A 13,640-nucleotide genomic window follows, 5' to 3' on the forward strand; every position below is an offset into this window, starting at 1 on the left:
AATTGTTAGGTTTTGTGACGTGGTTTTGTTATAAATTGTATATTTTGTAAATAGTATTAAATCTGTAGGGGTGAACTGCCATTTTCTTTGGACCGTTTTCACATTAGGGAGTTAGGGTTAGCGACTGTCTTTTGGTTTGTTTATTTCTATCAGGCTAGCTAGCACTTTCTGTGGGAAATGGCTTATTTTGTTTATTATGTTGGCCTTGGTTCGCCATGAGTTGTGTCATTTTTTGTTTGTCACTTTCTTTCGTTTAAAATAAATATCATTCTGTTGGAACATCTCGATCCTGGATTTTGGTTTGGGGATCGGAGAGGGAACATGCTAATTTATCTTTGTATGTTGCACCCTGACCCCCTAGACAGGGGCGTAACAGACCAGTACAGTTATAGTACTTTGTACTTTGCCACATTTATCTTCTTCTTAGCAAGTGTGATGCATTCTGCTTCTCCAGCGTTTTTAAGAGCTGTTGATGATGTCAAATGCAGCTTACGGCCCCACCGCTCTCTAAGCGCTCGATCTCGTCCGATCTCGGCAGCCAAATAGAGCCGAGCCTGGTTAGTACTTGGTAGGAAGACCGCCTGGGAATACCAGGTGCTGTAAGCTTTTTTGCTTAGGTTTACGGGCAGCACAAGCTGGTGTTACTGCCTATTTATTCATAGAAATTGTTCTATATTTTCATCAAATTTTGTTCTTTCATTGCTGTTTTGCTACTTTATTGGTTTGCCAACCATCGTGCTTCATTACTAGTAGACCATGTTACGGTCCTGGCCATATGTGTTGTTTTTATTTTCTTGTTCTTATAGGTGCCCTGCCTGATTGGCCGGATTGGGGGGCAGTACAGGAAGCTGATTGGTCCATCCTACACTTCCTGGAGTTTTAAAAGTACGGTTCCCAACAGCAAGCGAGGCTCTTTCTGGCATCAGCACCTGTTTGCTGTTCTTGGTTTCCAAACCTTATTTAGCATTTTTGAATTGTTAGGTTTTGTGACGTGGTTTTGTTATAAATTGTATATTTTGTAAATAGTATTAAATCTGTAGGGGTGAACTGCCATTTTCTTTGGACCGTTTTCACATTAGGGAGTTAGGGTTAGCGACTGTCTTTTGGTTTGTTTATTTCTATCAGGCTAGCTAGCACTTTCTGTGGGAAATGGCTTATTTTGTTTATTATGTTGGCCTTGGTTCGCCATGAGTTGTGTCATTTTTTGTTTGTCACTTTCTTTCGTTTAAAATAAATATCATTCTGTTGGAACATCTCGATCCTGGATTTTGGTTTGGGGATCGGAGAGGGAACATGCTAATTTATCTTTGTATGTTGCACCCTGACCCCCTAGACAGGGGCGTAACAGACCAGTACAGTTATAGTACTTTGTACTTTGCCACATTTATCTTCTTCTTAGCAAGTGTCATGCATTCTGCTTCTCCAGCGTTTTTAAGAGCTGTTGATGATGTCAAATGCAGCTTACGGCCCCACCGCTCTCTAAGTGCCCGATCTCGTCCGATCTCGGCAGCCAAATAGAGCCGGGCCTGGTTAGTACTTGGTAGGAAGACCGCCTGGGAATACCAGGTGCTGTAAGCTTTTTTGCTTGGGTTTACGGGCAGCACAAGCTGGTGTTACTGCCTATTTATTCATAGAAATTGTTCTATATTTTCATCAAATTTTGTTCTTTCATTGCTGTTTTGCTACTTTATTGGTTTGCCAACCATCGTGCTTCATTACTAGTAGACCATGTTACGGTCCTGGCCATATGTGTTGTTTTTATTTTGTTGTTCTTATAGGTGCCCTGCCTGATTGGCCGGATTGGGGGGCAGTACAGGAAGCTGATTGGTCCATCCTACACTTCCTGGAGTTTTAAAAGTACGGTTCCCAACAGCTAGCGAGGCTCTTTCTGGCATCAGCACCTGTTTGCTGTTCTTGGTTTCCAAACCTTATTTAGCATTTTTGAATTGTTAGGTTTTGTGCCGTGGTTTTGTTTATAAATTGTATATTTTGTAAATAGTATTAAATCTGTAGGGGTGAACTGCCATTTTCTTTGGACTGTTTTCACATTAGGGAGTTAGGGTTAGCGACTGTCTTTTGGTTTGTTTATTTCTATCAGGCTAGCTAGCACTTTCTGTGGGAAATGGCTTATTTTGTTTATTATGTTGGCCTTGGTTCGCCCTGAGTTGTAGTGTCATGTTTTGTTTGACACTTTCTTTCGTTTAAAATAAATATCATTCTGTTGGAACATCTCGATCCTGGATTTTGGTTTGGGGATCGGAGAGGGAACATGCTAATTTATCTTTGTATGTTGCACCCTGACCCCCTAGACAGGGGCGTAACAGACCAGTACAGTTATAGTACTTTGTACTTTGCCACATTTATCTTCTTCTTAGCAAGTGTCATGCATTCTGCTTCTCCAGCGTTTTTAAGAGCTGTTGATGATGTCAAATGCAGCTTACGGCCACACTGCTCTCTAAGCGCCCGATCCCGTCCGATCTCAGCAGCCAAATATGGCCGGGCCTTGTTAGTACTTGGTAGGAAGACCGCCTGGGAATACCAGGTGCTGTAAGCTTCTTTGCTTGGGTTTACGGGCAGCACAAGCTGGTGTTACTGCCTATTTATTCATAGAAATTGTTCTATATTTTCATCAAATTTTGTTCTTTCATTGCTGTTTTGCTACTTTATTGGTTTGCCAACCATCGTGCTTCATTACTAGTAGACCATGTTACAGTCCTGGCCATATGTGTTGTTTTTATTTTCTTGTTCTTATAGGTGCCCTGCCTGATTGGCCGGATTGGGGGGCAGTACAGGAAGCTGATTGGTCCATCCTACACTTCCTGGAGTTTTAAAAGTACGGTTCCCAACAGCTAGCGAGGCTCTTTCTGGCATCAGCACCTGTTTGCTTTTCTTGGTTTCCAAACCTTATTTAGCATTTTTGAATTGTTAGGTTTTGTGCCGTGGATTTGTTTATAAATTGTATATTTTGTAAATAGTATTAAATCTGTAGGGGTGAACTGCCATTTTCTTTGGAGTATTTTCACATTAGGGAGTTAGGGTTAGCGACTATCTTTTGGTTTGTTTATTTCTATCAGGCTAGCTAACACTTTCGGTGGGAAATGGCTTATTTTGTTTATTATGTTGGCCTTGGTTCGCCCTGAGTTGTAGAGTCATGTTTTGTTTGACACTTTCTTTCGTTTAAAATAAATATCATTCTGTTGGAACATCTCAATCCTGGATTTTGGTTTGAGGATCGGAGAGGGAACATCCAAATTTATCTTTGTCTGTTTCACCCTGACCCCCTAGACAGGGGCGTAACAGACCAGTACAGTTATAGTACTTTGTACTTTGCCATATTTATCTTCTTCTTAGCAAGTGTCATGCATTCTGCTTCTCCAGGGTTTTTAAGAGCTGTTGATGATGTCAAATGCAGCTTACGGCCACACCGCTCTCTAAGCGCCCGATCTCGTCCGATCTCGGCAGCCAAATAGAGCCGGGCCTGGTTAGTACTTGGTAGGAAGACCGCCTGGGAATACCAGGTGCTGTAAGCTTTTTTGCTTGGGTTTACGGGCAGCACAAGCTGGTGTTACTGCCTATTTATTCATAGAAATTGTTCTATATTTTCATCAAATTTTGTTCTTTCATTGCTGTTTTGCTACTTTATTGGTTTGCCAACCATCGTGCTTCATTACTAGTAGACCATGTTACGGTCCTGGCCATATGTGTTGTTTTTATTTTCTTGTTCTTATAGGTGCCCTGCCTGATTGGCCGGATTGGGGGGCAGTACAGGAAGCTGATTGGTCCATCCTACACTTCCTGGAGTTTTAAAAGTACGGTTCCTAACAGCAAGCGAGGCTCTTTCTGGCATCAGCACCTGTTTGCTGTTCTTGGTTTCCAAACCTTATTTAGCATTTTTGAATTGTTAGGTTTTGTGACGTGGTTTTGTTATAAATTGTATATTTTGTAAATAGTATTAAATCTGTAGGGGTGAACTGCCATTTTCTTTGGACCGTTTTCACATTAGGGAGTTAGGGTTAGCGACTGTCTTTTGGTTTGTTTATTTCTATCAGGCTAGCTAGCACTTTCTGTGGGAAATGGCTTATTTTGTTTATTATGTTGGCCTTGGTTCGCCATGAGTTGTGTCATTTTTTGTTTGTCACTTTCTTTCGTTTAAAATAAATATCATTCTGTTGGAACATCTCGATCCTGGATTTTGGTTTGGGGATCGGAGAGGGAACATGCTAATTTATCTTTGTATGTTGCACCCTGACCCCCTAGACAGGGGCGTAACAGACCAGTACAGTTATAGTACTTTGTACTTTGCCACATTTATCTTCTTCTTAGCAAGTGTCATGCATTCTGCTTCTCCAGCGTTTTTAAGAGCTGTTGATGATGTCAAATGCAGCTTACGGCCCCACCGCTCTCTAAGCGCCCGATCTCGTCCGATCTCGGCAGCCAAATAGAGCCGGGCCTGGTTAGTACTTGGTAGGAAGACCGCCTGGGAATACCAGGTGCTGTAAGCTTTTTTGCTTGGGTTTACGGGCAGCACAAGCTGGTGTTACTGCCTATTTATTCATAGAAATTGTTCTATATTTTCATCAAATTTTGTTCTTTCATTGCTGTTTTGCTACTTTATTGGTTTGCCAACCATCGTGCTTCATTACTAGTAGACCATGTTACGGTCCTGGCCATATGTGTTGTTTTTATTTTCTTGTTCTTATAGGTGCCCTGCCTGATTGGCCGGATTGGGGGGCAGTACAGGAAGCTGATTGGTCCATCCTACACTTCCTGGAGTTTTAAAAGTACGGTTCCCAACAGCAAGCGAGGCTCTTTCTGGCATCAGCACCTGTTTGCTGTTCTTGGTTTCCAAACCGTATTTAGCATTTTTGAATTGTTAGGTTTTGTGACGTGGTTTTGTTATAAATTGTATATTTTGTAAATAGTATTAAATCTGTAGGGGTGAACTGCCATTTTCTTTGGACCGTTTTCACATTAGGGAGTTAGGGTTAGCGACTGTCTTTTGGTTTGTTTATTTCTATCAGGCTAGCTAGCACTTTCTGTGGGAAATGGCTTATTTTGTTTATTATGATGGCCTTGGTTCGCCCTGAGTTGTGTCATTTTTTGTTTGTCACTTTCTTTCGTTTAAAATAAATATCATTCTGTTGGAACATCTCGATCCTGGATTTTGGTTTGGGGATCGGAGAGGGAACATGCTAATTTATCTTTGTATGTTGCACCCTGACCCCCTAGACAGGGGCGTAAAAGACCAGTACAGTTATAGTACTTTGTACTTTGCCACATTTATCTTCTTCTTAGCAAGTGTCATGCATTCTGCTTCTCCAGCGTTTTTAAGAGCTGTTGATGATGTCAAATGCAGCTTACGGCCACACCGCTCTCTAAGCGCCCGATCTCGTCCGATCTCGGCAGCCAAATAGAACCGGGCCTGGTTAGTACTTGGTAGGAAGACCGCCTGGGAATACCAGGTGCTGTAAGCTTTTTTGCTTGGGTTTACGGGCAGCACAAGCTGGTGTTACTGCCTATTTATTCATAGAAATTGTTCTATATTTTCATCAAATTTTGTTCTTTCATTGCTGTTTTGCTACTTTATTGGTTTGCCAACCATCGTGCTTCATTACTAGTAGACCATGTTACGGTCCTGGCCATATGTGTTGTTTTTATTTTCTTGTTCTTATAGGTGCCCTGCCTGATTGGCCGGATTGGGGGGCAGTACAGGAAGCTGATTGGTCCATCCTACACTTCCTGGAGTTTTAAAAGTACGGTTCCCAACAGCAAGCGAGGCTCTTTCTGGCATCAGCACCTGTTTGCTGTTCTTGGTTTCCAAACCTTATTTAGCATTTTTGAATTGTTAGGTTTTGTGACGTGGTTTTGTTATAAATTGTATATTTTGTAAATAGTATTAAATCTGTAGGGGTGAACTGCCATTTTCTTTGGACCGTTTTCACATTAGGGAGTTAGGGTTAGCGACTGTCTTTTGGTTTGTTTATTTCTATCAGGCTAGCTAGCACTTTCTGTGGGAAATTGCTTATTTTGTTTATTATGTTGGCCTTGGTTCGCCATGAGTTGTGTCATTTTTTGTTTGTCACTTTCTTTCGTTTAAAATAAATATCATTCTGTTGGAACATCTCGATCCTGGATTTTGGTTTGGGGATCGGAGAGGGAACATGCTAATTTATCTTTGTATGTTGCACCCTGACCCCCTAGACAGGGGCGTAACAGACCAGTACAGTTATAGTACTTTGTACTTTGCCACATTTATCTTCTTCTTAGTAAGTGTCATGCATTCTGCTTCTCTAGCGTTTTTAAGAGCTGTTGATGATGTCAAATGCAGCTTACGGCCAAACCGCTCTCTAAGCGCCCGATCTCGTCCGATCTCGGCAGCCAAATAGAGCCGGGCCTGGTTAGTACTTGGTAGGAAGACCGCCTGGGAATACCAGGTGCTGTAAGCTTTTTTGCTTGGGTTTACGGGCAGCACAAGCTGGTGTTACTGCCTATTTATTCATAGAAATTGTTCTATATTTTCATCAAATTTTGTTCTTTCATTGCTGTTTTGCTACTTTATTGGTTTGCCAACCATCGTGCTTCATTACTAGTAGACCATGTTACTGTCCTGGCCATATGTGTTGTTTTTATTTTCTTGTTCTTATAGGTGCCCTGCCTGATTGGCCGGATTGGGGGGCAGTACAGGAAGCTGATTGGTCCATCCTACACTTCCTGGAGTTTTAAAAGTACGGTTCCCAACAGCAAGCGAGGCTCTTTCTGGCATCAGCACCTGTTTGCTGTTCTTGGTTTCCAAACCTTATTTAGCATTTTTGAATTGTTAGGTTTTGTGACGTGGTTTTGTTATAAATTGTATATTTTGTAAATAGTATTAAATCTGTAGGGGTGAACTGCCATTTTCTTTGGACCGTTTTCACATTAGGGAGTTAGGGTTAGCGACTGTCTTTTGGTTTGTTTATTTCTATCAGGCTAGCTAGCACTTTCTGTGGGAAATGGCTTATTTTGTTTATTATGTTGGCCTTGGTTCGCCCTGAGTTGTAGTGTCATGTTTTGTTTGACACTTTCTTTCGTTTAAAATAAATATCATTCTGTTGGAACATCTCGATCCTGGATTATGGTTTGGAGACCGGAGAGGGAACATCCTAATTTATCTTTGTATGTTGCACCCTGACCCCCTAGACAGGGGCGTAACAGACCAGTACAGTTATAGTACTTTGTACTTTGCCACATTTATCTTCTTCTTAGCAAGTGTCATGCATTCTGCTTCTCCAGCGTTTTTAAGAGCTGTTGATGATGTCAAATGCAGCTTACGGCCACACCGCTCTCTAAGCGCCCGATCTCGTCCGATCTCGGCAGCCAAATAGAGCCGGGCCTGGTTAGTACTTGGTAGGAAGACCGCCTGGGAATACCAGGTGCTGTAAGCTTTTTTGCTTGGGTTTACGGGCAGCACAAGCTGGTGTTACTGCCTATTTATTCATAGAAATTGTTCTATATTTTCATCAAATTTTGTTCTTTCATTGCTGTTTTGCTACTTTATTGGTTTGCCAACCATCGTGCTTCATTACTAGTAGACCATGTTACGGTCCTGGCCATATGTGTTGTTTTTATTTTCTTGTTCTTATAGGTGCCCTGCCTGATTGGCCAGATTGGGGGGCAGTACAGGAAGCTGATTGGTCCATCCTACACTTCCTGGAGTTTTAAAAGTACGGTTCCCAACAGCAAGCGAGGCTCTTTCTGGCATCAGCACCTGTTTGCTGTTCTTGGTTTCCAAACCTTATTTAGCATTTTTGAATTGTTAGGTTTTGTGACGTGGTTTTGTTATAAATTGTATATTTTGTAAATAGTATTAAATCTGTAGGGGTGAACTGCCATTTTCTTTGGACCGTTTTCACATTAGGGAGTTAGGGTTAGCGACTGTCTTTTGGTTTGTTTATTTCTATCAGGCTAGCTAGCACTTTCTGTGGGAAATGGCTTATTTTGTTTATTATGTTGGCCTTGGTTCGCCATGAGTTGTGTCATTTTTTGTTTGTCACTTTCTTTCGTTTAAAATAAATATCATTCTGTTGGAACATCTCGATCCTGGATTTTGGTTTGGGGATCGGAGAGGGAACATGCTAATTTATCTTTGTATGTTGCACCCTGACCCCCTAGACAGGGGCGTAACAGACCAGTACAGTTATAGTACTTTGTACTTTGCCACATTTATCTTCTTCTTAGCAAGTGTCATGCATTCTGCTTCTCCAGCGTTTTTAAGAGCTGTTGATGATGTCAAATGCAGCTTACGGCCCCACCGCTCTCTAAGCGCTCGATCTCGTCCGATCTCGGCAGCCAAATAGAGCCGAGCCTGGTTAGAACTTGGTAGGAAGACCGCCTGGGAATACCAGGTGCTGTAAGCTTTTTTGCTTAGGTTTACGGGCAGCACAAGCTGGTGTTACTGCCTATTTATTCATAGAAATTGTTCTATATTTTCATCAAATTTTGTTCTTTCATTGCTGTTTTGCTACTTTATTGGTTTGCCAACCATCGTGCTTCATTACTAGTAGACCATGTTACGGTCCTGGCCATATGTGTTGTTTTTATTTTCTTGTTCTTATAGGTGCCCTGCCTGATTGGCCGGATTGGGGGGCAGTACAGGAAGCTGATTGGTCCATCCTACACTTCCTGGAGTTTTAAAAGTACGGTTCCCAACAGCAAGCGAGGCTCTTTCTGGCATCAGCACCTGTTTGCTGTTCTTGGTTTCCAAACCTTATTTAGCATTTTTGAATTGTTAGGTTTTGTGACGTGGTTTTGTTATAAATTGTATATTTTGTAAATAGTATTAAATCTGTAGGGGTGAACTGCCATTTTCTTTGGACCGTTTTCACATTAGGGAGTTAGGGTTAGCGACTGTCTTTTGGTTTGTTTATTTCTATCAGGCTAGCTAGCACTTTCTGTGGGAAATGGCTTATTTTGTTTATTATGTTGGCCTTGGTTTGCCATGAGTTGTGTCATTTTTTGTTTGTCACTTTCTTTCGTTTAAAATAAATATCATTCTGTTGGAACATCTCGATCCTGGATTTTGGTTTGGGGATCGGAGAGGGAACATACTAATTTATCTTTGTATATTGCACCCTGACCCCCTAGACAGGGGCGTAACAGACCAGTACAGTTATAGTACTTTGTACTTTGCCACATTTATCTTCTTCTTAGCAAGTGTCATGCATTCTGCTTCTCCAGCGTTTTTAAGAGCTGTTGATGATGTCAAATGCAGCTTACGGCCACACTGCTCTCTAAGCGCCCGATCCCGTCCGATCTCAGCAGCCAAATATGGCCGGGCCTTGTTAGTACTTGGTAGGAAGACCGCCTGGGAATACCACGTGCTGTAAGCTTCTTTGCTTGGGTTTACGGGCAGCACAAGCTGGTGTTACTGCCTATTTATTCATAGAAATTGTTCTATATTTTCATCAAATTTTGTTCTTTCATTGCTGTTTTGCTACTTTATTGGTTTGCCAACCATCGTGCTTCATTACTAGTAGACCATGTTACAGTCCTGGCCATATGTGTTGTTTTTATTTTCTTGTTCTTATAGGTGCCCTGCCTGATTGGCCGGATTGGGGGGCAGTACAGGAAGCTGATTGGTCCATCCTACACTTCCTGGAGTTTTAAAAGTACTGTTCCCAACAGCTAGCGAGGCTCTTTCTGGCATCAGCACCTGTTTGCTTTTCTTGGTTTCCAAACCTTATTTAGCATTTTTGAATTGTTAGGTTTTGTGCCGTGGATTTGTTTATAAATTGTATATTTTGTAAATAGTATTAAATCTGTAGGGGTGAACTGCCATTTTCTTTGGAGTGTTTTCACATTAGGGAGTTAGGGTTAGCGACTATCTTTTGGTTTGTTTATTTCTATCAGGCTAGCTAACACTTTCGGTGGGAAATGGCTTATTTTGTTTATTATGTTGGCCTTGGTTCGCCCTGAGTTGTAGAGTCATGTTTTGTTTGACACTTTCTTTCGTTTAAAATAAATATCATTCTGTTGGAACATCTCAATCCTGGATTTTGGTTTGAGGATCGGAGAGGGAACATCCAAATTTATCTTTGTCTGTTTCACCCTGACCCCCTAGACAGGGGCGTAACAGACCAGTACAGTTATAGTACTTTGTACTTTGCCATATTTATCTTCTTCTTAGCAAGTGTCATGCATTCTGCTTCTCCAGCGTTTTTAAGAGCTGTTGATGATGTCAAATGCAGCTTACGGCCACACCGCTCTCTAAGCGCCCGATCTCGTCCGATCTCGGCAGCCAAATAGAGCCGGGCCTGGTTAGTACTTGGTAGGAAGACCGCCTGGGAATACCAGGTGCTGTAAGCTTTTTTGCTTGGGTTTACGGGCAGCACAAGCTGGTGTTACTGCCTATTTATTCATAGAAATTGTTCTATATTTTCATCAAATTTTGTTCTTTCATTGCTGTTTTGCTACTTTATTGGTTTGCCAACCATCGTGCTTCATTACTAGTAGACCATGTTACGGTCCTGGCCATATGTGTTGTTTTTATTTTCTTGTTCTTATAGGTGCCCTGCCTGATTGGCCGGATTGGGGGGCAGTACAGGAAGCTGATTGGTCCATCCTACACTTCCTGGAGTTTTAAAAGTACGGTTCCTAACAGCAAGCGAGGCTCTTTCTGGCATCAGCACCTGTTTGCTGTTCTTGGTTTCCAAACCTTATTTAGCATTTTTGAATTGTTAGGTTTTGTGACGTGGTTTTGTTATAAATTGTATATTTTGTAAATAGTATTAAATCTGTAGGGGTGAACTGCCATTTTCTTTGGACCGTTTTCACATTAGGGAGTTAGGGTTAGCGACTGTCTTTTGGTTTGTTTATTTCTATCAGGCTAGCTAGCACTTTCTGTGGGAAATGGCTTATTTTGTTTATTATGTTGGCCTTGGTTCGCCATGAGTTGTGTCATTTTTTGTTTGTCACTTTCTTTCGTTTAAAATAAATATCATTCTGTTGGAACATCTCGATCCTGGATTTTGGTTTGGGGATCGGAGAGGGAACATGCTAATTTATCTTTGTATGTTGCACCCTGACCCCCTAGACAGGGGCGTAACAGACCAGTACAGTTATAGTACTTTGTACTTTGCCACATTTATCTTCTTCTTAGCAAGTGTCATGCATTCTGCTTCTCCAGCGTTTTTAAGAGCTGTTGATGATGTCAAATGCAGCTTACGGCCCCACCGCTCTCTAAGCGCCCGATCTCGTCCGATCTCGGCAGCCAAATAGAGCCGGGCCTGGTTAGTACTTGGTAGGAAGACCGCCTGGGAATACCAGGTGCTGTAAGCTTTTTTGCTTGGGTTTACGGGCAGCACAAGCTGGTGTTACTGCCTATTTATTCATAGAAATTGTTCTATATTTTCATCAAATTTTGTTCTTTCATTGCTGTTTTGCTACTTTATTGGTTTGCCAACCATCGTGCTTCATTACTAGTAGACCATGTTACGGTCCTGGCCATATGTGTTGTTTTTATTTTCTTGTTCTTATAGGTGCCCTGCCTGATTGGCCGGATTGGGGGGCAGTACAGGAAGCTGATTGGTCCATCCTACACTTCCTGGAGTTTTAAAAGTACGGTTCCCAACAGCAAGCGAGGCTCTTTCTGGCATCAGCACCTGTTTGCTGTTCTTGGTTTCCAAACCTTATTTAGCATTTTTGAATTGTTAGGTTTTGTGACGTGGTTTTGTTATAAATTGTATATTTTGTAAATAGTATTAAATCTGTAGGGGTGAACTGCCATTTTCTTTGGACCGTTTTCACATTAGGGAGTTAGGGTTAGCGACTGTCTTTTGGTTTGTTTAATTCTATCAGGCTAGCTAGCACTTTCTGTGGGAAATGGCTTATTTTGTTTATTATGTTGGCCTTGGTTCGCCCTGAGTTGTAGTGTCATGTTTTGTTTGACACTTTCTTTCGTTTAAAATAAATATCATTCTGTTGGAACATCTCGATCCTGGATTATGGTTTGGAGACCGGAGAGGGAACATCCTAATTTATCTTTGTATGTTGCACCCTGACCCCCTAGACAGGGGCGTAACAGACCAGTACAGTTATAGTACTTTGTACTTTGCCACATTTATCTTCTTCTTAGCAAGTGTCATGCATTCTGCTTCTCCAGCGTTTTTAAGAGCTGTTGATGATGTCAAATGCAGCTTACGGCCACACCGCTCTCTAAGCGCCCGATCTCGTCCGATCTCGGCAGCCAAATAGAGCCGGGCCTGGTTAGTACTTGGTAGGAAGACCGCCTGGGAATACCAGGTGCTGTAAGCTTTTTTGCTTGGGTTTACGGGCAGCACAAGCTGGTGTTACTGCCTATTTATTCATAGAAATTGTTCTATATTTTCATCAAATTTTGTTCTTTCATTGCTGTTTTGCTACTTTATTGGTTTGCCAACCATCGTGCTTCATTACTAGTAGACCATGTTACGGTCCTGGCCATATGTGTTGTTTTTATTTTCTTTTTCTTATAGGTGACCTGCCTGATTGGCCGGATTGGGGGGCAGTACAGGAAGCTGATTGGTCCATCCTACACTTCCTGGAGTTTTAAAAGTACGGTTCCCAACAGCTAGCGAGGCTCTTTCTGGCATCAGCACCTGTTTGCTGTTCTTGGTTTCCAAACCGTATTTAGCATTTTTGAATTGTTAGGTTTTGTGCCGTGGTTTTGTTTATAAATTGTATATTTTGTAAATAGTATTAAATCTGTAGGGGTGAACTGCCATTTTCTTTGGACCGTTTTCACATTAGGGAGTTAGGGTTAGCGACTGTCTTTTGGTTTGTTTATTTCTATCAGGCTAGCTAGCACTTTCTGTGGGAAATGGCTTATTTTGTTTATTATGTTGGCCTTGGTTCGCCATGAGTTGTGTCATTTTTTGTTTGTCACTTTCTTTCGTTTAAAATAAATATCATTCTGTTGGAACATCTCGATCCTGGATTTTGGTTTGGGGATCGGAGAGGGAACATGCTAATTTATCTTTGTATGTTGCACCCTGACCCCCTAGACAGGGGCGTAACAGACCAGTACAGTTATAGTACTTTGTACTTTGCCACATTTATCTTCTTCTTAGCAAGTGTCATGCATTCTGCTTCTCCAGCGTTTTTAAGAGCTGTTGATGATGTCAAATGCAGCTTACGGCCCCACCGCTCTCTAAGTGCCCGATCTCGTCCGATCTCGGCAGCCAAATAGAGCCGGGCCTGGTTAGTACTTGGTAGGAAGACCGCCTGGGAATACCAGGTGCTGTAAGCTTTTTTGCTTGGGTTTACGGGCAGCACAAGCTGGTGTTACTGCCTATTTATTCATAGAAATTGTTCTATATTTTCATCAAATTTTGTTCTTTCATTGCTGTTTTGCTACTTTATTGGTTTGCCAACCATCGTGCTTCATTACTAGTAGACCATGTTACGGTCCTGGCCATATGTGTTGTTTTTATTTTGTTGTTCTTATAGGTGCCCTGCCTGATTGGCCGGATTGGGGGGCAGTACAGGAAGCTGATTGGTCCATCCTACACTTCCTGGAGTTTTAAAAGTACGGTTCCCAACAGCTAGCGAGGCTCTTTCTGGCATCAGCACCTGTTTGCTGTTCTTGGTTTCCAAACCTTATTTAGCATTTTTGAATTGTTAGGTTT

The 13,640-nt window shown here is 41.8% G+C and overlaps 14 pseudogenes; all 14 read left to right on the forward strand.

Annotated features, from left to right (window-relative positions):
• The first annotated feature begins 487 nt into the window (after positions 1 to 487).
• On the forward strand, positions 488 to 606 carry LOC137114702 (5S ribosomal RNA; annotated as a pseudogene).
• Positions 607 to 1,459: 853 nt separating this feature from the next.
• On the forward strand, positions 1,460 to 1,578 carry LOC137114643 (5S ribosomal RNA; annotated as a pseudogene).
• An 857-nt stretch (positions 1,579 to 2,435) lies between these two features.
• Positions 2,436 to 2,554, forward strand: LOC137114734 (5S ribosomal RNA; annotated as a pseudogene).
• An 857-nt stretch (positions 2,555 to 3,411) lies between these two features.
• On the forward strand, positions 3,412 to 3,530 carry LOC137114923 (5S ribosomal RNA; annotated as a pseudogene).
• An 853-nt stretch (positions 3,531 to 4,383) lies between these two features.
• On the forward strand, positions 4,384 to 4,502 carry LOC137115292 (5S ribosomal RNA; annotated as a pseudogene).
• Positions 4,503 to 5,355: 853 nt separating this feature from the next.
• LOC137114550 (5S ribosomal RNA) lies at positions 5,356 to 5,474 on the forward strand (annotated as a pseudogene).
• An 853-nt stretch (positions 5,475 to 6,327) lies between these two features.
• Positions 6,328 to 6,446, forward strand: LOC137115174 (5S ribosomal RNA; annotated as a pseudogene).
• Positions 6,447 to 7,302: 856 nt separating this feature from the next.
• On the forward strand, positions 7,303 to 7,421 carry LOC137114924 (5S ribosomal RNA; annotated as a pseudogene).
• An 853-nt stretch (positions 7,422 to 8,274) lies between these two features.
• Positions 8,275 to 8,393, forward strand: LOC137114752 (5S ribosomal RNA; annotated as a pseudogene).
• An 853-nt stretch (positions 8,394 to 9,246) lies between these two features.
• Positions 9,247 to 9,365, forward strand: LOC137114797 (5S ribosomal RNA; annotated as a pseudogene).
• Positions 9,366 to 10,222: 857 nt separating this feature from the next.
• On the forward strand, positions 10,223 to 10,341 carry LOC137114925 (5S ribosomal RNA; annotated as a pseudogene).
• Positions 10,342 to 11,194: 853 nt separating this feature from the next.
• LOC137115294 (5S ribosomal RNA) lies at positions 11,195 to 11,313 on the forward strand (annotated as a pseudogene).
• Positions 11,314 to 12,169: 856 nt separating this feature from the next.
• Positions 12,170 to 12,288, forward strand: LOC137114926 (5S ribosomal RNA; annotated as a pseudogene).
• Positions 12,289 to 13,142: 854 nt separating this feature from the next.
• On the forward strand, positions 13,143 to 13,261 carry LOC137114644 (5S ribosomal RNA; annotated as a pseudogene).
• Positions 13,262 to 13,640: the final 379 nt, after the last annotated feature.

The sequence above is a fragment of the Channa argus genome, unplaced genomic scaffold (genome assembly GCF_033026475.1).
Source record: "Channa argus isolate prfri unplaced genomic scaffold, Channa argus male v1.0 Contig020, whole genome shotgun sequence".
Taxonomy (NCBI): Eukaryota; Metazoa; Chordata; class Actinopteri; order Anabantiformes; family Channidae; genus Channa; species Channa argus.